Genomic DNA, 26302 nt, shown 5'->3' on the forward strand with positions numbered 1-26302 from the left:
TATTCATCCCTCATCCGAGACTGAAAAAGGGGACTGTGTTAAAAGAAAGTCTCTCGTAGAAGAGCCTCTACATAGATGTACACAGGCAGCGCTCTGGGTTAGCTTGTCCGCATGTTTGCTTTTTCCGTTTTTTTTTAAATCCCCTTCTGCTCCTTTTTTCAAATTAAAAAAGTAAAAAAGTCAAAGTGGGTATCTGTGTGTACGTGTATGCATAAAAATACAACTTTAGCCTTTAGCTGTTCCCTCTGCTCCCCGCTGTTGTAGCTTCCACATGAGCAGGGGATGGTGAGCTTGCCCTGCAATGCAACCTTTCTCAGCTCATCATGATGCGGAGTTGAATACTTTTCCCTGCATATAATGGGGAAGATGCTCTACGATACTTTGCCACCATTACTTGATTATTTGTGAAAGCGTAAAAGGCTCAAGTAGCTGATTGATTAATTTTTCTCTAAGTTTTTCTTCCCTCTGTTGCCTTCATTTGGAATATGTAATCAGTGACGGAAAATGTATTAGGAATAAATGGGTATGCATATGAATGCTTAATTTTTTTCTAATTCAGGCATTCATGTGGGCACATGTATCCTGATGCATGCTGTGCTAAACAAATCTCTTCCAGCACTTGCTGGAGATAGATGAGCGAGTTTGGTGTGTTTTTCTTCTTCAATGCTACAGTTTCTCTGTTCTGAAGCAGTTGCTGTTCAAGCTACTCGGGGAGTATGAGGAGTGTCCATGGGCACTGCTGGAGGGGGGGCCCATGCAAAGCTTGGTATCTCCTAGCACAAATCAAATATCTACTTGACCTTTTTATCCCTTGCCACTGGGAAGAAGTCCAGCAACTCCTTGTCATAAATCTTTCCAGTCCGTTTGCTTTGGTCCAGCACTTCAGTTAGTCACAGTTAAGGCTTCCGGTTTTAGGTTTAAACAGATATTTGTTGTCAGAAGCTGGTGGGGGAAGCGTGGAGGGGTGCAGGATCACCAGCACGAGTGCTGAGGTTGAGAGAGGAACGGGACAGTGGCAGTGCCCAGTGGTGGTGGAGAGCGAGTTACGTGTGGCTGTGCTTCCAGAATCGAGTAGTAGAAGAGACCCAGGTAGTGTGAATTAAGGTGTAGGAGGAGGAGGAGCCCCAGAGATACCTGTTTTGCAAATCGGCAAAATGTGCTATTTTAAATACTTTTCCAAAATAAATAGAATTCCTAAGCAAAAATTCCTGTGTGTTTTCCAGGATGTGTCACAGAAAATTCCCCTGGTCTTGTACCTCTGGTGGTATTTGCGTAGTGCTTGCATGGGGAGAGATGTGTAAATGCAAACAGATTTTTTTTTATTTTAAAAGTCTAGAAATTATTTATTTTCACGTGGTTGTCAAAACTTTAGCATCAGCTGATGGCAAGCACCGAGTCCAATGGCCTGGCTATATGAAAGCAACTGCTTTGTTGGTTGATGTGGTGGTTCCATCGGAAAGAAAATTTCTGATTTCTTTTTTTCTTTTTTTTTTAAGTTCTTTCTCTGTGTAGTCCTGTCTTTCTGTGTGCTTTCTGGATGAGGCTCTCCATGCCTCAGTTTCTTATCTGTTTAATGGATAGAGTAACAATTAATCTCACTTCTCGAGGATTCTGTTGTGAAGAGCTTTTGAGAAATCTGGGCTGAAATGTCACATTTGATAAGGCTGCTTGAGAGCTTCCATAAAAACCGTTTAAATCCAAATTATGTTTGATGATAAAATATTGCAGAATGTATTGCTTCCCTCTGTCTTTTGCTCTTCTTTGTGCTCACTTCTTGTGTTAGGATGTGGAAGAGAGCTGAGAACTTGGAACCAAAACTGGAGCATTTTTTGACTTTTTGAAACCTGTACAGTTACTTTTATGGTTTGGACAGAGGGGGGAGAATTGTCTGAAAATTTCCCTGAGGGTGAAAATACTAACCTTATGTTTTAATTTCCCGTGGAAGAATTAACACTGTGTTCTAACTAGGTCCAGTATTTGCCCTTCTGTGCTGTACTAATTCTTCTTGTACTTGTAGTTCTGATTGTGTTCCTTCAGCTGGTACTTCAGGAAACGCGTTCGTCTTTGAGCGTGTCTGGTGACTCAGAGACGCGTCTCCTTAGCATCTGGTGAGCGTAATTGTCATTATTAATCTGCCCCATGCCAATCTGTCTTCAGAGTAGTGGTGGGAGGAAGGGAAGGTGTTGCATGACTGGGTGTACATCCCTGTGCCTTGTCCTACAGAGAGATGTGACTTTTGAGAAAAGGTTAGTGAGAAGCCTGGGCTTGGCTGGTGTTCTTTCACTTCCCGTCACTGCCTCCAGTACCATCAGAAATAAGCAGTTAGTGCTTGATGGACATTGTTGATTTGATGTTTTTAAATTGCACTTAGGGCATGGCTGTATGTAGAATAATTGAAATAAGAGTCTGAAGGGAAGCAGCTCCATGTGGATGAAATATTGCAAGAGTTGTTTTTAATGTACACTGCTACTCTTGCTGATTTGGACTGCAATGGGAAAATTTTGGTGTGAGCAGTTGTCTCTTCAGAAACTGTGGTGAGGTTTACTGGATCCCACTGGGTTTTCCTAAAAGCTGCTTAGTTTTTGTATAAGCCTGTTAGTCTCTCTTACAAAGCCACTGCATGGTGGTAAATGCACGTATCAATGAGTGGCTCTGCTCAGTTACAAGCCAGCTTTCATGGCTCTAAAGGAAGAGTTAATTGCTAAAGTGGCTGGAATCAGTGTCCTGCATTCGGACATGGTTAGCCAATGCGACCATGTTCTAATTATGTAATGCTTCTATTTTCGATGTTGTGGGTGAGTGTGTTGTAAGTTAATATCTTGCTTTAGAGTTCAGAGTTAGAGATTCATTGGAACCAGATACAATTTGGCATTATCTCCAGAGCTTTATGCATTTTCTTTTTTAAACACAGTTGAATGAAATCTCCCACAATAAAGTCCATTCTTCCCTCTCTGATTCATGTAAGGGTTCTGCTTTCCCGTGCTCTAACCACAAGGTGAGCAATACATTAGTTTTAAAATTATCTTTTTCCCTAAACCCAGAGTCTGTCTTACAATGCCAGTTGGTATGGGAAGGCTTTAAACACTTTTTCTGCTATCTATCTTTAGTGCTGTAACTCTCACTTCCCAGTTCACAGGCTTTTCCTTCATTCCTGTTGTTCATCAAACTTGACTGCCTGCTTAATGCCTTTTTTCTTTTTTTTTTCTGACCTGGTGATTTTTGTCATTGCTTCCATAACAGCAATTTGTTGCCTTTGGCTTCGTAATAAATTTGGGAATTTAATAGTGCATAATTGAGAGCATATACTTTAAAATAAGTTGAACTAGAAATAGATTTTTTTTTTTTACTATTAAAAATATCTTTTTTTTGTCAGTCCTTTTGTTTTGAGCAAAGGGCACATTCTGCTTTAACAATTTTATCATATGTGTGCTATTGTAATTTACATAAATGAATTTTAAATACAGTTATAAGCTGTGGGAAGGTGTTATTGTCTTTGCACAATGAATGTGGAGATTTATGCTGTGCATACATCTTGTGTTAGATTAACATTTGTTCCCTTGTCTCTGTTGGATAGTGTCGTGACGGAGTCTTGAAATCTTTACATAGGTACTTCCCAAGCTTATTTAAAATAGCATTTGAATTATTCTGCTTTCAGTCCATTCATTTCATGTAAATATGCCTTTTGGATATTTGACTCAATTCTGTTGACATTGACAGAAATAACAAAACTTCTGTTAGAAGTGAGATGGGAGCTGCTATTAACACCCTCCCACCCCACAAATATAAAACAATTCCCAGCTTTGCCAAGGTTTGTGTGTGCGGAAGTCAAGCGCTTGAGCTGTTCCAGTGAAGTCGGTCCAACCATGTGCTTAAACTTCTGTTGCTTTGATGGATTGGGACCTTCATCACAGAAATTTTCTGCTGTGTTTTGTCTTTTGTCCAAAGCCATCAGTGACAGAAGTTGGTTCAACTCCAGGCAGGATTATTACAGTCCTCAGCTATGCTGCTTGTGACCTGAAATCGAAGAGGGTTTCCTCATGGTGAGGTGGAAGCCTTACCCTGGGAGGTGCTAGGTGTGCACGCCCTGCTTCGGGATGAAACCTCACGTGCAATGCAGTGTGCTCTGTATGCCCCGGGGGAGTGATGGCAGAGTTTTAAACTGAATTATAGCAATTTGGAATGAGGATCCGCTCTCTTCCCACCCTTTCCAATTCTTGCTTTTCCTCCAAAGGGAAAACAACCTAGAAAATGGTTGTTTGCAAATTCTTTTTCAAGATGATGTGATGATGAAGTTAAGGTAGTGGGGCATACCGTGAAAGGGAGGACTTCTTTTTGCTGAAGATCGGGGTTTGGGCAGGATGGCCACATGCACCAAAATGAGTAAGAGAACCTTTCCAAGCACGTCTGGAGACGAAAGCTAACGAACTGTAGCAAGGCTGCTTGCTGACTTGCCAAATACAAGCCTCTGGTAAATGCTCTTGTGGGGGCAGTTAGCATGCATGTTGTGGGGGAGGAGAATAACAATTTGACTTGGGGCTGGTGATTATTCTGTTGCAGTGGTTGCATTTCTTTCAACTATAGTGGTGTTTTGAGTTCTGGGGACAATTACCGGCTCTTTTAGATCTCTCTGTATTTCCACAGCTTAAAAATGGCCATTTGGGGCAGATCCACCTGAATAACGTGGCTTTCTTTCAAGGCTACCTATTGCGTCCTGACTATCAAGGATCAGATTTTAATGCTTCCCTGTCAAGTGAGGGCCTGTTGCTGAGGTGTTAAGAACTGGGCTGTGAGTGTGTGCACAGACATGCAGAGGGGTGTGAAGGAAAGGTGTGCGTGCATTTTCTGTGCACACCACGGAAGGACAGATTATTATTCTTAATTTATCATCTGCACAAGTTTCCATCTGGATTACTTAAAGCAGACTTTCTTGGACAGCTGTTCAGTTAATCTTAGTTTGTGTCAGAGCGTTGTCAAGAGAAGGGGTGGCTTTTCAGCTGCAAGCCGGACAGGCGTGTGAGCCCGGGCAGTGTTGTTTCACGCCTGTGGTGGCGGCCGGGCGGCATTCCCGGCGGTGGATAGACCTGGTCTGCTGGGGTGCTGAGGTCCTGGTGCACAGCCGCACCTACCTGCGGAGAGCGGAGGTGCGGGGGCTCTCGCTCTGCCTCTGGAGCCCGTCCGGCACTGCCTGTTCTGCCTTTCTGCGGGTGAGGGTGCGGAAAGCGAAGTGGCTCTCCCAGGGCTGCTGGAGCGCGTCAGCTGAGGGAGGATCCCGAGTCCCGGTCAAATGTTCTCGTCCTCTAGCCCACGATGCGGGTGTACTTAGCTGCCAAAACTAGTGGCGGTGGCATTTTTTAACGTCACAGCTCTTGGTTTCCTGCCAGCTGGAGTCTTTTCCCATTGTGATTTAGAGCAATATACTTACCATAAATGTTTCCTCTTAAAATAAAAATTAAAACAAGAAAAGCAAAAAAGCATGGGGTTGTGCCAGAGGGCTCCGTGGAGCTGGCTGGCAGCTGGCTCCATGCCGGTCACCTCCCTGGAGCCTTTCTGCTGGGAGCCGAGAGCCCGCGGTCTCCTGCGTGGGTTTGGGCAGCCTCCCTGATGCTGGCCACGCTCCTGGGCGGTCACCGGTGGGGTGGGCAGGCAAGCTGGGTGGGGAGAGGGAGCCAGAGAGCCGGATCCGGCCCTGCCGTGGGGGCCAGCGGCTCCTGCTCGTAGATCACCGGGCTCAGTGGGCGCCGCGTCGCTCGCTCGCGCCAGCGCTGCTGCCATGGCTGTAGTAGGGACGGTGACGTAGGGACGGCTGGTCTGCCGAAGGGGGTGGGGGCTTTTTCTTTGTGCGTGCTTGGAGGTTTTGTTTTTTCGGAGGGCGCGTGGCAGGGACACGGGGTGAACAGTCCTCTCTTCTTTGCAACCTGAATTGTCATTGCAAGCTCCGGAGGGAAGCGCTGCCAGCTCTGCTTAGCGAGGGAGCAGTGTTATGCAAAGCCATGGTTTTCATTTTTTCAGCTGATTTGGAAGGAAGAGACAAGAGGGAGGAAGACTGTAGTTGAAAAAGGGAGAAAACTATACAAATAATCCACTTTTTTTTTTTTGTTCTCACTGTTTTTCTGTTTAAAAAGGAGTTTACTTGTTACAGGTCTGAGTAATGACTGATTATCTGCAAAGTAAAATTTCTTTTAGGGGGTCTTGGGAATAGAAAAGGTTTGGTCTTAGGGGGTAGTGTGTTTTGGGGTTTTGTTTTTTTTTTACTCTTTACTTGACCAATACTGCTTCTAAAAATGTATGTGAATGTTTCAGTGAGGTTTGGGGTTTTTTTTGTATCATCCAGTTGCTACAGTGAGAGTTTTGCGTGCTTTAAGTTTGCACTCTTGCTCTCTCTTTCCACTCCCTCTCTCGATGTTGCCTTTCATGTCTGAGGAATGCTGTAGTCTTACTTTCTCAGTTTTCGACTGTCATTAGCTTTCATGGGAAAGGCATGAATAACACTTCTTGTTGGGTAAATAAAGATGCTGTGTGGTTTTCCATAGCAACATGCTCACCTGGAGGTGGTTTCAGACTCTCTAAGGAGTCACCTGGAGGATTTGGTAAATTAATCTATTGGGAGATGTCCTGCTAGGCAAATGTGGTCAGGTTCTTCTGGTGTCCCTGTAGCCTGTCTGAAGTCACCTCAGTCAGGGGAAATAATTAGTTGGCGGTGTGTGAGCATATTTGTTTTAACTTCAGCTAGCTGTTACAATTTCAGAGGTTGGTGCTCCATGATGCAGGGTGTCTGCTGCAACACTTCATCTAGATAAGCCATTTGCTCCTTGAGGACTATGAAGGAAGGCAGCTTTGACAAGAAGTTGCTAGGCCAGAGTTGCAGCCATTTACATATGACAGTGTTGATTAAGCTGCTGAAGAGTAAGTGCCCTGGAACACAGGGATGTTGGTACACTGATGGTCCCTGCCTTGCCCTCCTGTAGTCATTACAAAAGCATGAGGAAAAAAAAAATGTTTGGAGCCAGAAGCTTTATCTTATGAGACAACGATTGTGCCTGCCTTGCCACAGAGGTACAGCATAGATTGGAAAGTCAGCATTGTGATTGTTGCTGGGGTGGACGCTGTGTGCAGGGATGCTGAGAAGACTGGAATAATCGGAGGGGGGGATTAAAAGACGGTGAGTGCACACTGAGCGTCTTAAATTTCCAAAGCAACATGCAATCATTTAATCCTCCATTGAGAAATATCGCTACCCGTTCCACAGATGTAGAAAACGAAGGCACGGAAGCTGATAGATGGGTGACAGAGCCTGACAGTCGGTGCCGGAGCCATATTTAAATGAATGCCTGGTCTTGAAACCCAAGTTGTGTTAACTAAACTTCATTGTGGTTACTGACTTGAGCTAATCAAAACTATGGTAGGCCTACTGAAAACTACTCGGGGGGCCTCTTGTTTTCTTTTCAGATCTGTAACTGAATATGACAGCAAGAAAATACTTCGAAGTTCAAGAATAGTCAAATTGAAACCAAAGACCTGCTCTCTGCTCAGAGAGGGACAGGCTGGAAGTTATTGCTGTGGGAGCTTGAGACCAGTGCTATGGCCAAGTTCAAACAAACCACCTTCTGTCCCTCCCCCTCACGTATAAATTCATGTTCCGTAACATTATTTGCTAAAAATTCAACATGGATAGTTGAAGCTGAAACATACTAATCCACAGCAGAAAACAGGGAGAGTTTCTTGCAGAAACGGATTAATGGGCATTGTATAGATGCATAATATGAAACCTTAGTTGCCTTTTTTGAAGCAATGAATTTTTGGTCAAAGCTGAAGGCAAAAAAGTAAGAGGTAGATGATTCAGATGTCTTACTATGCTAATTAAGCATGCTATAGCCCTCTTCCCATTGTCTCCTCTCCTCTCAGAGAACTGCAGGAACGGCATGCTTCCCCAACACCTGATGTTTCAGTTCTCTTTTTCTTCTCTTTTTCCATGTTCCTTTTCATGCTTTCAGTGGGTCAGAAGACACCGAGATCCTTTGTGCACAGGAAGCAGTGTAAAATTGGTCATGGGAACGAATGCTGAGTGCACTGGTTAGTAGGGTGGGAATCTGGAAGGAAGTTTTATCTCATTTACTTGTACTGCAGGAGTGGCAAAGAGCTGCTGTTAATGGACTCAGCACTAGGTGAGGAACACACATAAAACTGAAAGGTGGTCTCCTTTTCCAAAGACCTTTTATTTTATTGACAGGATGGGAATAAATTAGGCATCCCCAGTTTGACCTTACTTTTCTGGCTGCTTTATAGCTGAGGGAATGGCTGAGCCTTGAAGTCAGTGCAGAAATTTTGTTTTGCAGACTATTTTGTCTTTGGTGTCTTTGAAGGTTCCAGCTGGTGTTTCTGGCCGGCCTCACCCATCCCTTGGGAGAAAACATTAGGTCATTCAGACTCCATTTGCAAGGGCACTGAGCAGGGTAGAAGGCAGCGGTTATTTTAAGCTTCTACTGACCAAAGCGGGATTTTAGACAATAAAAAATACTTGTGTTCTGCTGCCCGTTACCTTTAGTTGTCCAGATTCAAGATTTTACATCATCTGTATGCAAGTTACCATGCAAGAGGAAGAGATTAGACATGGGAATATGTTTGTGCAATTCTGTATTTTTGGTAGGTATTTTTAAATCCCTGGGAAAACCTGGCTGTGACAACCATGTGAGGTAATACAGTATATTGACGTGCTTTGGGTTTTGCTGAAACTTTCTGATAGTGAAAGAAACACGTGGCATGCTCTCTCTCTCATGCTGAATAGCTGCTGTAGTTTTTTATGTGTATTAATAATCACGTCTTTTCACTTTTGAGTTTTCCCTTTCCTGTGTACAGCGCCTCAGATTCCGGGGATTTCAGACTACTTTGCAAAGAAGACTCAACCATCAAAGATGAGCTTAAACAAAAGCAGCCGGGGTCAGTGGTCAGCGTGCTGTACTGGGTATCTAACCTGTGCTCAGCTCCTTCGTTTGCATGAATTAGGGCTCGTCATGTGTCCTCTCGGTGCCTCCAGTTCTTTCCTGTCTCTGTTTATCTTGTCTGCTCTCATTGTGAGCTTTCTGGAGCAGGGAGACTTGCGCTGTCTACATGCAGTGCCTTAATGGGGTAGGGCCCTGATCTCCTCTGGACCTCTGGGGGAGCTGGCATAACATGAGGAGAATAACAGTGATGACGAAAATGTCCTTAAATGCCTTTTGACACGCATGCAACTCAAATTCCACTTATGCCAAAGGAAAATATTGTAGGCAATTTAATCCATAATGCAGGAAAATGGCAGGGAGTTTTAAAAATACTGCAATAAAGAGCCACTGGTTCCAGATGTATGGAAATGTTGGGATTGAGACAAGTTGTATGTAGTCTCATTCACATCGTTTGTTTGTTTGTTTGTTTTTGTTGGGGGTTTTGTTTAGGTCACCTGCTAATGTAGTTTCAGGTCTTGTTGATCCAGGAGTGGAAGTTAAGGGTAGAGAAGGGAATGTTTGCAATTAGCTACTTACATGATAAACATATATATCATAGTGACTGATCTATCTATCATAATACGATTTCCATCACTTTGATATATTTGGGTGATACTGAGGGGAGAGGAAGCTTTTTTCCCCCTGAAAAATGAATCTGAAGCGTATGTTAATGTTGTTTTCTGTCCTTCCAGTCTCCTCCCCAACAGAGTTTAAAGTTTGTGGGCAAAGTAGCTTTAATGCCATCACTGTCATTCCTTTGCATCTTGAAACGTTGCTTGCAGCTGCCATCCTACAGATAAAAATTTGTTTCCTGAGGCAGCAGGAGTGCTGTTGGAAAATATGATGCGTTCCCTTTTCCAGGCGCTGAGAGTTCCTCTTTCCCTGTGGGTAAGGTCCAAGGACCCTTTGGGTACGCTGCGAAATGGTGGTTGTGCAGATGAGACCCATTCTGCTTGCATTTGTGTAGTGCTCTTGACAGGGCTAAGTATTTCATGTAAGAGTCATGTCTTGGGAAGAGTAGGGGCAAGTGCTTTCAGAGTTGCTAAAGACTGTGGGCAGATTTTTTCAAGTGGCTGTAATTTTGGAAGCTCAACCTGTGAGATTTCAAATGTGCCCTCATGTTTAGAAAGTTCAGAGACTCTGTCCCATAACAGTCTGAACCCGAAGAGAGAGTTTCAGGTTTGGAGCATACAAAAAAAAAAAAGGAAGCAACTCCCTGACCGTGAGCTTAGCTCGGCACTGCTGGAGGGTGAGCTCTCAGGAGAAGGAAGGTCTGCGTTGATGCTGAGATTTGCCGTTTTGTATGTAAGGTGTTAAGCAAATAACTTCTCTTCTGCTTGCTGTTTTTTGTGGCTTTTTCCTTGTTTAAGAATGGATGCTTGAACTAAGTGTTTACTGAAATCCTGGTTTGCTGGGAGATCTGAGTATTTGCCAAAATATAAACATCAGTGACCTTGGGATTTGGAGCCCTTACTCAAGGAGCCAGCAAGGACAAGGTCTCTGCTGTGGCTGTGCGTAGCAAAGTGTGCAGCAGGCAAGCACTGTCAGAGCTCTTTGTAGCACGAGCTTTAGGATCCTGCCTGACTTTTTAAGACTGTTCCTTGATGCACAAGCTGTGTAGTCCAAAAGAGGAAAAGTTTGCTTCCTGGATCAGGAGGGGAATATTGTTAAACATGCTGCAGCATAAAGGCTGTCTTTTATTAATGAAATTTGAAGGGAAGTTCTCACTGAAAGGAATCTCTTGAGCTTCTTTTAATGAAATGTGAGGAGCAACTTTAGTGCTTTCTTTAGATAGGATAGCTAGTGAAAACGCAAGAGCTTGGTGGCAGGGCCAGTGAGAAAAGTGCAGAGAGTCTCCTCTCTCTTGTGCCTTCCCATCTTCAGCCACCTTAATAGTGTGTGGTTGTACTCTTCTTGCTCCAGCTTTGCACGGCACCGAAGTCTCAGTAACAGAGATCGTGCACTGCCAGAATATGGCTTACTGCACACATTTGTTAACGAAGTGGAGATCCAAGTCCAACCGGCGTGAAGTGGAAGAGATTGAAGCAAATCTTCCTACCTGCCCCATACAACTAATATTTTCTTTTCTCTCCTGAAAACTTGGATGTTATTTCTCTTCTGTTGACTTTTATAAATTATGTCTCCATAAGCAGCGGTCTCCTCCTCTTCCATAGATAAGCCTTTGATCATTGGTTTTGCTTTGGAGCAAAGCACCTCCATTGCAACAGGAGGGCAGCTGGCATGAAGAACTGGTTGATACTGACTTTTTTTAAGCATTTCTAGTTTCAAAGATTAAATATTGTACTAGACTTTATGATCTGAGGTCATTTTAACCTCCTGTCTCTGGGCTAAGACAGCTCATCTGCCTCTCATTTTTCAGGCTTTGTTACATATGTATTTGAAGCCATGTGTAGAATAGCAAAAGCTTGTAGCTCTCTTACGGTAGCAGTTAAAAAAGGGAGGGAGCAGTGTAAGTGCCATGGGCTGTTTGACAGCTAATACTCCCCCAGCTTCTGATCAGAATTCAAAGTAGGTTTACACCATTTACCTTCCGTCTTATTTTACCGCATTAGTGGTTAACCTCAGCAGGACGCTCCCATATTATTATTATTTTCTTTCAGGAAAATTGCCCAAAGAAAATTAAGTTCAAGTTGTATCAGGCAGATTTTTTTTTTAAGCCCATAAGGGGAATTCCTTCTGAACGGGGCATTTGTGGGGAAGAAGGAGAGGCATAAGCCTTATTTAAAAGAGAAGTAGATCAGGAGATCTGGCTCTTCCCACAGACAACCCTGTCTGGAAAACGGTGACCGTGCAGGAGGCTGATATTTGCCCTCCTTTTCCTTTTGCACATCTTCTGATGACATTAAGCCAGAGGAGATAAGTGAAGAATATTAATTCTGGTGCTACTGAAGTGCGAGGTTAAGATGTAAGCTACCGGCCGCTGAGGGTTCCCTGGCACTTAAAACTCAGGCCTTCTTTCATTTTACTTTTTCAATAAAATAATCTGCCTACCTGAAATTCCTCCTCGTTGTCTTTTCTTTCTTTGTTTCTGGTTGTTTGGTTTATCATTAAAGCAGTGGTTGTGTTTTGCTCTGGAGATGATTGTGTAGATCTGATCATGCCGCAGCTGATAAGTTTATTCACTTTGGAAAGCAACTGGGATCCTTTAGGATTAGAAGTCTGCGTGAATGAATGGCGTTTCTGGTTTTGTGCATGTGTATATACTTTGTGTGTGGAAGTCTGTGTGTATTTTTGTACTTTTTTTTAACAAATGCATACATGATGGTTTCCAGGTTTTTTAAGGGGCATTTTACAGTATGGGGTTGGTGTTGGGAGTGTGATGCTGCTGTGTATGTCCTCTTTCTTCTCTGAGTGTTTTTTAGCATTCAAGTAGCAGGCTGTTGTGGATGAGTGTTACTAGCCAAACCTGGAACGCTGCACAGAGGTGCAGGTGGTTTGTATTGATACATATTTCCATTACTCTTAAGCTGGCTTCTGATTTCAGCGGTCCGGTTTCCATGTCCTGAATTGGTTTTGGTGATAGGAAATGCTTACTAGAAAAAGGGATTTGCTGTGCGTTTCTCTTCCCCCTAAAGGAATATTGTCAAGAATTGCAGGGGAAGATTAAACACTTAGTCTTGCTCTCCTAATCTGAATTGTTCTGTGAAAGTTTTAATTTTAAAGAGTATGCTCCTGAACCAAATCTGCTGTTCCCCACTGGCAGTCAGTTTTGAAAGCGTATCTATAACATACACACAGGATGGTGAGGGGGAGTCATTTTAACCTCTGCCAAGAGGAAAACACAACAGTTGGGAGAGGCACAATGCAATGATAAATATTTTATTGACATGTTCCAAACATATTGGATGTAAATTTACAAACTATCTGAGATTTGTTAAGTTTCTTTGTGAATTTTTATGTTCCTGTAAATCCTGGTTCATTAATTAGCTGTAAAGTAATGAACATCTGAGCCAATCCTTCGCCAGCAAGGAAACCTATGTTAGCTGTGATGGGCGACAATAACCCCCCTGCAAAGACAAACCCCAGACACCCTCTGAGCAGCCCTGCTGTGTGCTCAGCTCACCCTTCTGCACGCCTTGGGAGGTTCTGGCACGCGAGGAGGGAATGCATGAAAACCCTGTTGGCTTGGTTCCTCTCCAAAATGCAGCGGAGATAAAATCCATGTTTGCGTAGATGAATGAAGGATGAGTCAGTAGGCATAGAGAATTATTTTCTGTCCCCTAAAGAGGATAGCGGGGGTCTCCAAAGAAACTGAAAGTCAGGTTTCCTGTGTAAACTTAATTTAAAAGGTAAAACCTTTTAAACTAGTATCTTTCGGCACTGCCATCATCATGTTCCCATTACTAGTTAGCCCTGATGCGGTTCCTGTTCAATAATTTGTGAGAGGAACGGCTCTGGGTTTGGGGCAAGGCTCAGTTCTTCAGTGGCTGTGGAGAAAGAAAACAGCCCGCAGCAGAAGCAGACATTGATCCCTCTGCTCCGTGGCCCCGGACATACGGGATTCTCATCCCCTATGTTTCCCTCCCTAGGATGAGATCAGAAAACTTGGGGGCAGGAGGAGTTAAGAAAAACTCACAAGGGGTGTCTGAATGGCAAGGTGACCTTGGTTGGGCAGTTGGCTGGTAGAACAATTTCTGGGAAATCTCACCCTCCGACTGCCAAGTCCTTGGTGAAGACTGAAGACGGAATTGTCCCTCTGTGGTTCTAGAACCTGAGAGTTTGTCCAAAAAGCAAAGAGTAGGAAAATTTTGATCAAGTCTGCAGCTTGCTGTGAATGTTGCACCTAAATGGGATTTTACAGAGATGCATCCTTCTGTCAGCATTCTCATAATTTGAAGGTTCTCCATTAGATGTGCAATAAGAGTTTTTATTCTTGCAACATTCTGAAGATGTTTTCTGTTTCCTACCCTTGGATGTTGACTTTCTAATTGGTGATCATTTTAAAAAAAAAAAAAAAAATCCAGTTTTGGATATACAATTTGGGTCCCAAAGTTATACAGTATTTATCTCACTGCAGTTCTTCTGAAATTCCTTTGCTGGAGTATTTTGAGACTTTTGTGATTTTTAGTCTATCTAATTAGATTTCTTGGGCTCAGAGGACTTGGCTAAATCTGCCAGTTGGGCTCTGTCAGAGCTAAGTCTTTGATGCTATGAGGAGTCCAGAGACAATAATGATGTCTGTATTTCAGTAGTTAACGGCAGGGGTTTGCAAGAACAAATGATTCAGAAGCTGTGGCCTTCCATCTGAAGGTGGTCTGATTGTAGCTATTGCTCTCCTAAGTTGGTTGTAACTTTGGGGTGGTGGTGTGTGTGTTTGTGTGCCCGTTCGTTTCATAGGCTTTCCAGGAGTCAAATCTTCCATTTAAATCCAAGGTTAAGAAAACAGCTTTTTAAAAATAAACAAAATAGGCTTATCTGCTTTAGTGAATCTCCTTTTTGGAGCCTTAAAATAACTGAAGCATTGCTAAATCCTTTTGAAAGATGACTCTTTAGAAATTAAGAGTTTGGATGTGTGAATAAATTGCTGGCAGCAAGGAGGTGCCTTGAACCGGGTGCAGAACATCATTCCTTCTGTGGCAAACATGCACACTGCTGTTGCAGGGGTTGTTTAACTAACCCCGTCTGGAGCCATACCTTCTAAATACCAAATCCACAAACTTCTGTCTCATCACCTCAAGAGAGCACAACATGAAGGATTAAGACTTCAGTAAGACTTTCAAGAGGGTGCTTACAGGCTGGAACACCTGTTCCGGTTAAAATTTAGATGCTGATTTGTTAAATGTAAATTTTCTAATGTTTACTGAATTGTCACAGGAGGTAGGCAGGAAATCTGTATAAACGTGTCTCTTATCCTTCATTTAGTAGCATGTCATGCATTATAGGTACCTAGTGATAACCCATTTGTTCATGTTGTACGTAGTTTACTCTGGAGCTTTTTTGAGCAAATGTTTTGGAGACTTCCCCTCTCCTGCGCTCCTCTTGGTGACAGGAGCACTTGCACTGCCAGCTCACGCTGCGGGACCCCGGTGGGACAGTCCTCTGCAAGCAGTTAGAAGCGTCCTGCTGTCGTACTGCTGTTTCCCTTCTGGCCGAGTGAAGTTCTAGGTGTGTGAATGTCTGTGATGGTAATAGGAGAATAGACATATTACTTTGGAGGCTGTTCTTTTGCCAGTTAGTAACACTGACAAATACTGTCAGAGTCCTACGCTGTCGTCTTTTTACCTGCGTTCTTTTACTTCATTTTTCCATTATCTCCCATTAGATTGGCTGTTGGATTAGATGTTGGTGATTACAGTCTCCAGCTCTGCCTTTTGGAAAGAGGACCTTCTGGGTAATCACTGAAGAACAAAACAATTAAACTTGCCAATAGCCATAGGAAATGTTGCTTGAAGGAAACAGGAAACACAAGGCATCTATTACTATTTTTACCTGCAACCTGGATTAGAAAGGCTATGCATCATACAGTGTCTGTCTCCTCCGTACCACCTGGGATCTTACGTAGTCCTATTGAGGATATGAGTTCATATGCTAACACCTAGGAATGTAGTTCACAGCTAGATCTGTAGCTCACCAAAGAAAATGACTTAAATTCTGTTGAGGAGGATAAAGGGAAGGATCAAAAGGAGCCAACCTTTTGTCGTCTCCTAACAAGCAAAACATTCTTCTCAAATGTTAGTTATGGAAATATCCCTTTTACAGAAAGAAGTGTAGTCCTCCCAGCATTGTGTGTCTAATCTTCACTTGACCTGAGCATAGGAAGTCTTCATACACGTGGACTTTTTTTTTTCTCCTGCATCTGCTTTTATCTTGCCTTAGCTCACCTGGCTTGAGCCTGTCTAGTGGTATGTGCAAATGTGCCAGTGCCGATGTGATAGGACTTGAAGAGAGTTGCCAGATTAGCTGAGCAATGCTTTTTTTCTATTTTGCCATTTTAATCTTGGTTAAACCTCTTAGTCAGAGGGTGATTTCCATTTCATCTTGAGTTATGTTGGGCTTCTATGGCTCACTTCAAGCTATAGCTTGCCTGTTTAAACTTCTGATGTAACCCCTATTACTGCATTACCCCGATGGCTGCGAGGAGCCATACCTACTCCTGGGTATGTAAATATTTTCTATTCTTTGCCTTCATTTGTCATACATTTGGGTTTGGTACGAGCACAAACGGAAAAGTTTATTCTTATTTCAGGGGGAAGGCAACAAATGTTTATCTGAATGATCAAAGGAGAATTTATGGGGAAATACAATGGAAACTATTCCTGGCTGCTTAGAAGCTGATGTACAGGAGTAAGCCAAGACGAACAGAAATGAGTATACTCGGTTCACTTTTTCTTCTTAAGTCAGACTCCTCCTGGGCCTTTCCTGGTCCTGAACTGCAGTGAGTTTCCACTAAGCAAATGCTTTTTCTTTGCACGTGTCTAATATTTACTATGGATTCGTGATGTGCAACAAAGGGTTGTGAAAAGCAATGGCCCTACTTCTTGTGACGTGTCACTTCAGTGGAGCCCGGAAAGTGACATTTTTATTCTAAAATATTTTATAATCTAGTATTATTTTATTACTTTTCACTTTCCTCCTTCCCTCCCCTCTGTCTCCTCCTTACCTGACATGGCTACGTACCACCGCTGGCTCGAGCCCAGCATGTGCTCCAGGGTCAGGTCGAAACTCGGCTTTCCTGCGCTCTGGGGCAGGCTGTGTCCGGTGCGGTGGTTGCTCCACTGCATTCCAGGTTAATGAGCCTAAGCTGGTATTCTCAGGCTTTCATTTTGTGCCTCATCCAAAGCTTGCTCTTTCTCGGATGAGGATAGCATGCCTAGCCCACTTGACCAAGCTGTCGTCACTACGGCCAGGTTACTTATCTTCTTAAGTTAACCCTAACGAAGTGTGACAGCCTGACGAGTTCAGGCACCGGCTGCTGGAAGGGAGCTGGTCCTGTAGAAAGTAGGGGTTCAAGTATGTGCATTACATGGCTTTAGCAAATGTATTTCAACACTTCAAAATGTTACAACCAATCTAACGGACCTGACGTGCAGGCATACTGAACATGAAGTTGTAGCAAGTCTGCTGGTACAGCAAGCCTGTCACTAAACCTGGTTCTTTCAGCTAGGTGAATTGCATAGTGTGTTTTCCTCCTCTGATTGCGTCACGGAGGTCATAGGTAGCGGGTAAGCTGATTCTGTGCAGCCTCTCAAACAGCAGCAAGGTGGTTTGTAAACCTTTCCAGGCGAGACCTGTTTGGAATGACTTTACATCTGCATATGGTTGTCTGTGCAAGACCTGGTGGCCTTGTTCCTTGGCTTTGGCAGTCCATGGCCTTTCCTTCAGAGGACAGTAATGCCTCTTGATTTTGTGATTGAACTTGCTTATTCCTGAGGAAAGCTGAGTGTGTGTGTGTGTAAGGCTCACTTGGTAACAAAAACCGTCACGTCTTACTGCTGTTTGTTTTACTGTGAATTAAAATCCATTAACTTGAGCCAGCTTTCTTCTGTCTTGTTGGTTGCCTGCCCTTGGGGCCGGAGGTGTGAGACCCCTCAGCCACCACACAGACTGGGCTGTAACTTATGTTTCACTTACACTGATCTTTGAGTATGGATATGTCAGCTATATCTGTCTCTGCTTTCTCGAATACTTTTCCTCCAAGTTCTTGAAGAGCTCAATTTTGTTCAACCTGCTGATACCAGATACACCCCTACTAGCCCAAGGCAGGAGCATTTAGGGAATACTTGTTCTTTTATTCCTTGCAATGGCAGCTTCAGGCTGTTGCTGGACTGGCAAAGCCCTTCATTCTTTAGATGGAAATCGATGTAGTTAATGTCATGCCAGATAAAGCTATGCTGTTTTTAGAGGACTGTATGCTGGAAAATTAAAAATTTGTGAAGTTCAAAGGCTTCTGTTGCTTTCTTGAAATTCTCTAGCCCCCTCCTTCGTGCTGTTATGTTGAGAGATAGGCCTATATAGTTTCTGAGATCTTGCAGGACAACATTCCTGTTGTTGTGAAGCTCGTGTAGGCCATTCCCAGGTGGATATAACACTTACAAGATGCTAAATACATGAAGAGTGTTTTACAGAGTGGGAAGAATACTTAGTGGTGTCTCATGTTTAATGTTTTCATTGTCTTTTAATGACAACCGTAGCAGGTGTGTCAACGGATAGCATCGCCTTTTGGTGTAGAAGGAGGCTGAGCCGGTGACTGAGAATTGGTAGAGGCAAGATCTGCCCTGTTGGATTCTGCCCAGCACTTTGCAGACCTGCCGGTGCAGCAAGACTCTCCGCCGCCCTCATCATGATCTCTCGAATACAGCATCGTACAGCAGTCCCTTTTAGCCTGCTGAGCCAAAGGTTAGCTTGCAGCCTTTCTAAATCCATGATCGTACCATCTCGTTCCCTCCCACACTTAGCATTTTGAACAGCAGAGTCCAATTATGGCCAGGAGACGCTGCAAGAGCTTCACAGAAGGGTCATTATTTTGTCACCTAGGTGACAGTTTGTTACCCTGCCAGTTGTCTGGAGTGCAGCAAGCCACTTCACATACAGCTGACATGGTTTAGACACTTTTTAGTGAACAAAATGGGTAGCTGTATCCTTAGTCCTTGTCTCTGAGAAAAATCAGTTTCCAACTGTTGCATCTGTGATGAGGCTGCTTTGAATTGGTGAATTTTGCAGCAGTTGTCTGCTTTGTCTCTTTCTGCTCGAGAAGGTGACGTGAAGAGGGTTGTCCTGATTTAGAAGTGCTTTAGAAACATGAATCTTCAGAAGGCATTGGGAGATAGGAAGGTGCTGTTCCTGTTTCTCAGATAGGTAAACTGAGACGTGGCACTGTGACTTGTGCAAAACTGCCAGAGGCCATCCAGGGATCGCCTCTTAGACTAAAAACAGGCTTCTGTGTTTATATTAACATATATTTATAATACCTCCCTTTAAGAGGGTTCTCCAGACTGTCCACTGTGGATTTATGCTGCAGGTCATGAATCTGAGCTGGGCAACGCCTCTTTGGAGATGCCAAGTGTTGGTTCAGTTTTTTTATTCTTCTTTTAAGTTAGATTTTTTTATGATGCATCTTGGTAACTAATGCAGAAGTTTCTTCGCCAATACCAAGTACTAAACAACGGTCCATTGCTATAGGGGGAAGAAACAACATCTCTGCTGTGTGACTCTCCTTGCTTTTCTTCAGGGTTGGATTATGCATGTAGCATTTAAGTCGTGTTGCACGTAACATCATGTTAAGCATTTAACAACTCTCGTTGTCAGAGGTTGCTTTTTAAAGGAATCCTCTGCTGTCTCCTCACAGGAGGAATGAGATTAATTTAAAACTCTGTCCTTCCATTCTAGGCATGGGCTTAGGCAAGGCTGTGAGACCGGGTAAGACTTTGCCTTGTCTGCTTCTCAAGCAACGCCGCTCGTGCCAGCGTTTAGAAGGTCTCCTAGAGTGCACCCATCCTCGTGCTCTCTGCAGCGTGTGGGGGCAGAGCTCCTGCCAAATGAAACCAGTGGAAGAGTAGCCACTGGGAGTAAAGCAAGCTGACAGAGCTTGCCGGCTGACTTTTATTAGTGGTCTACCCTCTACCACCTCTTGAGGAGTTGTTTGTTAACAAAGGTACTCTTGGCTTGGAGAGTGCACTATAATCCTTACAAGTCATTTAAAGCAGTGTAGGCAGTTAAAGATTAACTTTGCATGCAGTGACCTCTTTATCTTTAACTGCTTTGCCTCCTGCATCTTTAGAAATAACAAACAAATGCTCCAAACATACCAACCCCCTTGGAAGACAATGATTTCATTGTGGCTGTGAACATGACGTACATTACATAAATATTGGTGCTTACATGCCTGCTGATTCTTTGTCCTTGGATGCCGAGTCTTCCAGCCCCGCTGGTCATGTTTCGTAAGAGTTTGGGAGGAAACACAATCAACAATTTAAGGTACTGGTGTTACTGATTGGTCAAGACTGCTTTTCTAGCTTGGTCTGCTTAGCAAGGTGGATATTTTTTAATTAAGGTGATCGCACTGGTTTATCTGTTACTTCAGTTTAGCAGATCACAGCTGTTGTTGCACTTGTATGCATTTGTCTTGAGCTTTTAGATGTCTTTATGTTGGTTATTGCAGGATGCAAAAGAGCTTTACAAACACAGTTCAAGCCTTGTGTCATCTCTGGAAGAAAAGTAACAAAGCCTTATCCTTTTGAAGGCAGGGGGAGGTAGGGGAATGATGCACAGAGAAGTTGTCCTTGTAACACACTTGTGAAATGTGTTGCGTTGTGCCCCTTCCTCCCACATGGCTTCTGTACATGGACAGCAGCATACTCCTACAGCCATGTAGTCATGCTGCTCTTTTAGCTCAGAGCTGCAAGCCCCAGTTTTCAAACCCTGCTGATGACTGGTGCTGGAGGTAGTTTTAATTTCCTGAAGGCTACATATAACTCCAGTGGAGCTAAGAGTTGTTCTCTGCTTGTTTCTGTAGCTAGGCCACACTTCCTTACAGAGAATGAAATCTAAATCTCTACATGATCTAACAGTTGTTTCCTAAAATATGAACAAAATCAAAGAATGAAGAATGTGTGTTGTTCAGAGCAGCTTGAGAAGCTGAAATATTGACTGAAGTAGCGGAGAGAAAAGAAAGTAGGGGGTTTTATGGGATTTTTCTAGGTTGTTTAATGTGTTCAATTAATCTTTGCTAGCAAAGCCTTTTAAATTGAGTCAAAGTAATTGTGTATATGTGCTCCTGTAATTGTAAGGTCACTGTCCGGCTACAGGCACCAGAGAGGATGATTTTTGGTGCAGTATCTCACTCCTTGGATCGAAGATATTTTATAAAACTGAGATGCATCTCTAAGAGACAACTGAATTGTAACTTGCATACAGAAACTTGGGGGCAGGGGGAGCGCCTGATAGACTTGTTTAGCCTTTGAACGCCTCTTGGCTCAATGGCCCTTGGATACTGCTACTTCATGGAAAAAGTTCTAAATATAGTACTCGTTTGTTGTTGAATAATAACTTTAGAGGGTGGATGCTAGAGTTTCCAGCTCCTTGCAGGGCACAAGCAGTTCAGGAGCTATGTACTGTAAATGAGACCCTTAATGAGTATTCAGTCCAGTAATACTGCTAAGCGCTGACACAGTTTACTTGTTGATTTATTTGTAGAATATTCTGTTGAAAGTCTGTTTGTCATAAAAAGCTCCCTAAGATGAAACCTGAGGCTCATTTTTGCCCTGAAGAGATACTGCCTTTTCATTCACTTTTTGCCTGGTATATATTAGCTGCCAGGCGTGGGACCTTGCTGTCCATGTGTCTGCTTGTAGAGCTGAAGAGATTTTGAAGGTAAATAAAATGGGCAGGAAATGTTTTGGGGAAAGGGATCAACAAGATCATCTTTCCCTAGAAAAGGGAGAGATGAAATTTAGGGAAAGCTGAAGAAATTTGCCTGAGGTCACCTGGGAGGTCTGATGAAGCCGGGGTCCGAAACTCTTGTTTTTCAGAATCCAGTCCTTTAACAAGATGTCATCTTTTACTGGAAGTTCAAAAACTCTCTTGGTTTTAACCACCCAGTGAGTGAATCTGCTTCCTTTGTTGCTCTGTTCTCCCAGAGCTTTTACCTCAGAGGACCCTGCCATCTTGAACGATTTCCCTGTATAATGCTTCCTTCATTGCTGTTTCATTTCACTAACTTTCACTTCAAAATCAGATGCTTCCCTATCTTTTCTTTTTACTCCCATATACAGCTTTTCCCTGTTGCTGTTGCTCATTAAATTGTGCAGCTGTGTGTTATTTAACACCATAAAGCGTTTAGAGATATCAGTCATATAAAAGGATACAAAATGAATGTGCATTGTAATTCTAGTCTCGAGATAGCAAACTTCTATGTGGAGTTGTGACTTAATTTTTATGGCTTTGTAAAAGCTTTTACTTACCTTTTTATTTAGTGCTTTTCTGAATCTTAATGATTTGTGTGTAGGTAAATATATTTATAATGCAGTTATTAAGTAATCTGTATAATTATGTACATTAAATTAATATAACTATGAAGTTGTATTGAAAATGTCAATTATTTTTCTTTCCACGAGTTCAGCAGTAGGCAGCGTGCTGAACTGGATTGCTACACGCTGGCACGATTCCACGTGTATGCCCTGACCTGTGGTCAGAGGGTTCCTGTTCTGCTGAAAACTGATGCAAATAAAACCACGCACCAAACCCGTACCCTCCGGGGAGGCAGGTGTGCTAGTGCCCAGGGGCCAACCTCAGAGAAAGAGGAGAAGATGGTGAAGCTTTGTTTTTCAGTTATTTGGTAATGAGACTCTTGCTGGAGTTTGGCAACACAGATTTGAAGCAGCCATGCCAGCTCTTATGTATTGTGTTTGGTATTAATAACCCATGATTGAAATGTATCTGGCTTTCGCCTCGGCTTTCTTTTTTCTTTTTTTTCTTTTTTGAAACAGGTTACTTGGCATTTGTGTGTCTAGGTTTTCTCTTCTGAGGCATGGAGGTCACGTATTTCCTCTCCAGGAACAGGGAGAGACTCGATTGGTGTCAATCACTTGTGAAGCCAGGGATGGTATGATCAGCACTGTCTAGGTCTGATTTTCCGGATGGGTTTTTTGTGTGTGCGCGTGTGTGGTTTGTTGTTGTGTGGGCTTGTTTGTTTGTTGTTCTAAAATTCAAATACTCGTTTTGGGGCCTAATTGCCATTGTTTCTTTCTGTATTCTGGATCTGTGTCAAGGAGTTTGCTGGTAGCTCTGCAAAGCCGTTTCTGAGCGGGGAGTGCTTGTCTCGCGCGCCTCGGAGCAGCCGGGGCAGTGAGGCGGCGAGGGCTGCAGCTCCTCCTCCTCCTGGGGAGCCGCGGCCCTGCTGCGGGCAGGGAGGCAAGCCCTGCGCAGCCCCCGGGGGTGACGGGTGAACTGGCCGTTTTGCTCGATGTAGGTACGCGTGTACAAGCTTGTGCACTTTTGCAAGGGTAGCGGAAACTGTCGATGTAGGAGTGTGTCCCATGGGGCAGAGGCACAGCGCTCTGCTCTTCTGGCACTGCGTTTGAACGTGTGCTTGCTTGTGTTTCCGTGAGAGCTGGTTTGTGGATCTTTTGCCTGACAGTGGAAACGTCTTCAGCTGTGGTGCGTGGGAGACGGCTCTTCTCGACTTTGCTGTGTGCGTGTGAAAGCTATGTTGTCGATTGTCTTACAGAGTGAAGGTAGGATGCCTTTAGGAGGGTCCTTGTGTCTTGCAGAACATCTTAGTAATACCTTTTCACATACCTTCTTGAATAATCATTAAAAACACTTTCTCCTTTTTTTTTCTTTTTTTTTTTCTTTTAAAGTATCCTGGCCAAAGCAAATAGGATAAAGAATTAGAGCAAGCTGAGACTCGTATAATATACTAAACCATGACTCTAACAGCAATTAACGCAAAAGAATGAACGTTTTACAGTGCCCTGCAGTTATCCTTAGTTCTCAGTGGTAAACTGAAATAAGCCTGGTATCTATGTACTCGCTAGACTACCACTTTTATTACATTACATGGTTTATTGCTCATTTTTTTTTCTTCCATTTTCAGGCTTCTCTCAGGCTACTCTCCTTCCCCTTTCATAGTGACCCCCAAAGAAGAATATTATAGTTAGTACAGCTGGTTTTTGCCGCAGTTGAGTTCTGATACTTGCACACAGTTTGTGCAACTCAACATTTGACCATATTACCCTGCTGCTGGGACTAGAGGTGGCTAAGAGGGCCTGTTCCCTTGGGGGGAAAAAAAGGGAAAAGGTGTGGTTTGCAGAGAACGCACTGACTCAGAAGAGTCTAAGTGCATGCCTTGCTTTAAGCTCAGGGTAGTTCTGCTAGCTTTGTTGGAGCCGCTCATGCGCTGGTCAGGTCTTCGTCTCACTGTGTCCCGAGTCTTTTCTCAACGAGTAAGTTGTCCCACTTGATGTACTTCTCTGTTTATAGCAGCACACTGTGCCCCATTCAGAAAGATAAGGTAGCTTTAGAATATTGCTACATACTTGTGCAGGTTTGGACTGGCATAATAATTTTCAGTAAGAAACTGGCTTTCTTGGTACTTGTAAGAAGTAAAAGCATTAGTGCCAGTTTAGTTTCTTTCCCGTGTAAAAGGTACTAATTGTACAAGGAGTAGCATGCTGGGGAGCTTGTTCTGGTTGTGGCAACCATGAAACAGATAAGAACATAGCTGTCGGTGCTTCCCAAGTCAAGGTTACCACGTCTTGCCCCTGAGCTTTACCACTTGTTTATGTGGAAAGGAGGAGACGGGAGGGAGCCCGAGCTTTAGCAACTTGCTGCATGTGTATAATATTGGTGTATGAAGAACATCTGTGGGAAAACTTGAAGAAATGTACTCTTCAGGCAAGAAAAAGAATGTGTAATGTAAGAAAACACTGTTACTTAATACATTTTTTGCTTGGAAGCTGTAGTCAACACATGCTGTAATACTTCTCGCTCGTGTGATACAGTAGCAGCATGACACTTCAGATTTATTACTTTTGGTTTTTCTTTAAAGAAATCCTGAATCTGGAATCAGAAGAATGCTTTTTTCTCTTAAGCTACAGAAGGGAAAAAATTTCAAAATGACATAAATCAAAAATATATTAAAGGCCAACAAAACAGATGAAAACTTTTTTGGAAGATTGTCTATGATGTTTGGCAGAAGAGACTAATGTGCTGTGGTTTTTGGCTGAATTTATAAATGTGAAATACTCTAGGGTCCATCTCCTTGAGATGAGCTATTTTTATGTATTTTATCTATCTATATTAAAAAAAAACATCAGAGGTGGCGTGTGTGTGTATATAATGTATGTATTAGCATGTGTGTAATTTATGTTAAGAATATATACTACATTCTGTAAATTCAATTACAACTTTATGTAGAATATTCAATTACAGAATTATTTTTGCAGTGCAAACACTCACTAGATATCTTGATCTTAGCCGAGAAATTCTGTACCCTCTTGTTGACTACAGGGCTGGCAGTACATAAATTTTGTGTAGATTAATCTCTCTCTGGTACATGTACAGACATCTGTAGATACACTTTGTTACAAGTATGTTACTGTATGTGCTCTGCCTTTTTTTGATAAACTCCACCATGTAATATTCGGAAGGGTGCACTAGGGACTATGAGGAAAGCCAGGAGTTTTGAAGCTTGCCGTGTGTCTCGTAGCAGCCGGATGGAAGTAATCAGGCCAAATGGATCGGGATGAGTTGGCTTTGTGTGTGTTTGCTCTTCAGCAACTTTTTTATGACATGTTTCTTCCCCTTTTAATGCATTTTTAAATGTAGTCATGTGGTTGTGTTCTGTGTAACCAAGTCGCACCACAAAGGACGTAGTATGGGATAATCAGTTAAAGCCACTGCTTCCTCCTCTGGTGCTTTGGCCTTCTGCCTCTGATTTCTAGGATGTTTCTGACGTTCTAAGCAAGGGCAGTCACCCTCTAGACGGCCCGTGCTAGTTTACTTTTAATCTAGGGAGGTTGTTTTGATTCAAAAGTTTCTGTAACCCTTCCTCCGAGGCTGGGGATCTGGTACGACCACTGCCCTGTGATACACGCCGCACTATGCGTTATACAGAATGGATACCCTTTTCCCCTTTTTCTCCCGAAATGGAGACTGTGAAGTTTTGCAGGGGAAGAAATTTGAACCTTCGTACCCTGGTCACTTCAGTAACGCTGTCTGGCACAGTTTGCGCTCCTAAACTCAACTGCAGACATAGGGTTCAGGTCATCTTACAGAGATCTACAAATTCCCATTTTTAAAAATACATCTTTCCATATAGAAATGCTTGCATGTCTGTGTGTATAACAGTTCCTAAATTGTTACTGACACTGCTTAAAGTGTTTACGAAGAGAGGGCAACACTTGAAAACTATCAATTAGAAATTACTAGAGCAATGACAAAAGATGTGAAAACAGTTATCGGTTTGGTTTCCAAAATAAATCTTCAGGCTGACCCTCTGGGCATGGCTGTTGGGTTTGGACGCGACAGCTCTGGAGAAGACGAAGCCTTCCATCTGCTGCCAGCAGAGGCTTTAAGGTATCAGCAGCTCAGTGCAAACTCTGCGGAAGCCGACGATTGTGGTAAACAAACGGACTCCAAAATAGCAGAGGCTTATCTTAAAACTTCTATGGTAGAACATAAGCAGAGTGGTTAATACCGGCGAGGCCAGGCGCTATGACGAGGAGACAGAGCGAAGGCTGTGGTTGCCTGACCAAAAAGGACTCCCCTTTTCAGGGCCGTCGGTGCGGCATCTTCCACGATGCTCCGAGTTGTACAAAGCAATGCATTGTAAAGCTGGGCTCTGACTCTTTACATTTATTTTC

General features: G+C 43.2%; 1 protein-coding gene across 6 annotated transcripts in view; it reads left to right on the forward strand.

Annotated features, from left to right (window-relative positions):
* Positions 1-26302, forward strand: part of MSI2 (musashi RNA binding protein 2) — a 262158-nt gene that overhangs the window by 27435 nt on the left and 208421 nt on the right. The window lies entirely within an intron of this gene.

This window comes from Calonectris borealis, chromosome 19 (assembly GCF_964195595.1).
Source record: "Calonectris borealis chromosome 19, bCalBor7.hap1.2, whole genome shotgun sequence".
In the NCBI taxonomy this organism is placed as follows: Eukaryota; Metazoa; Chordata; class Aves; order Procellariiformes; family Procellariidae; genus Calonectris; species Calonectris borealis.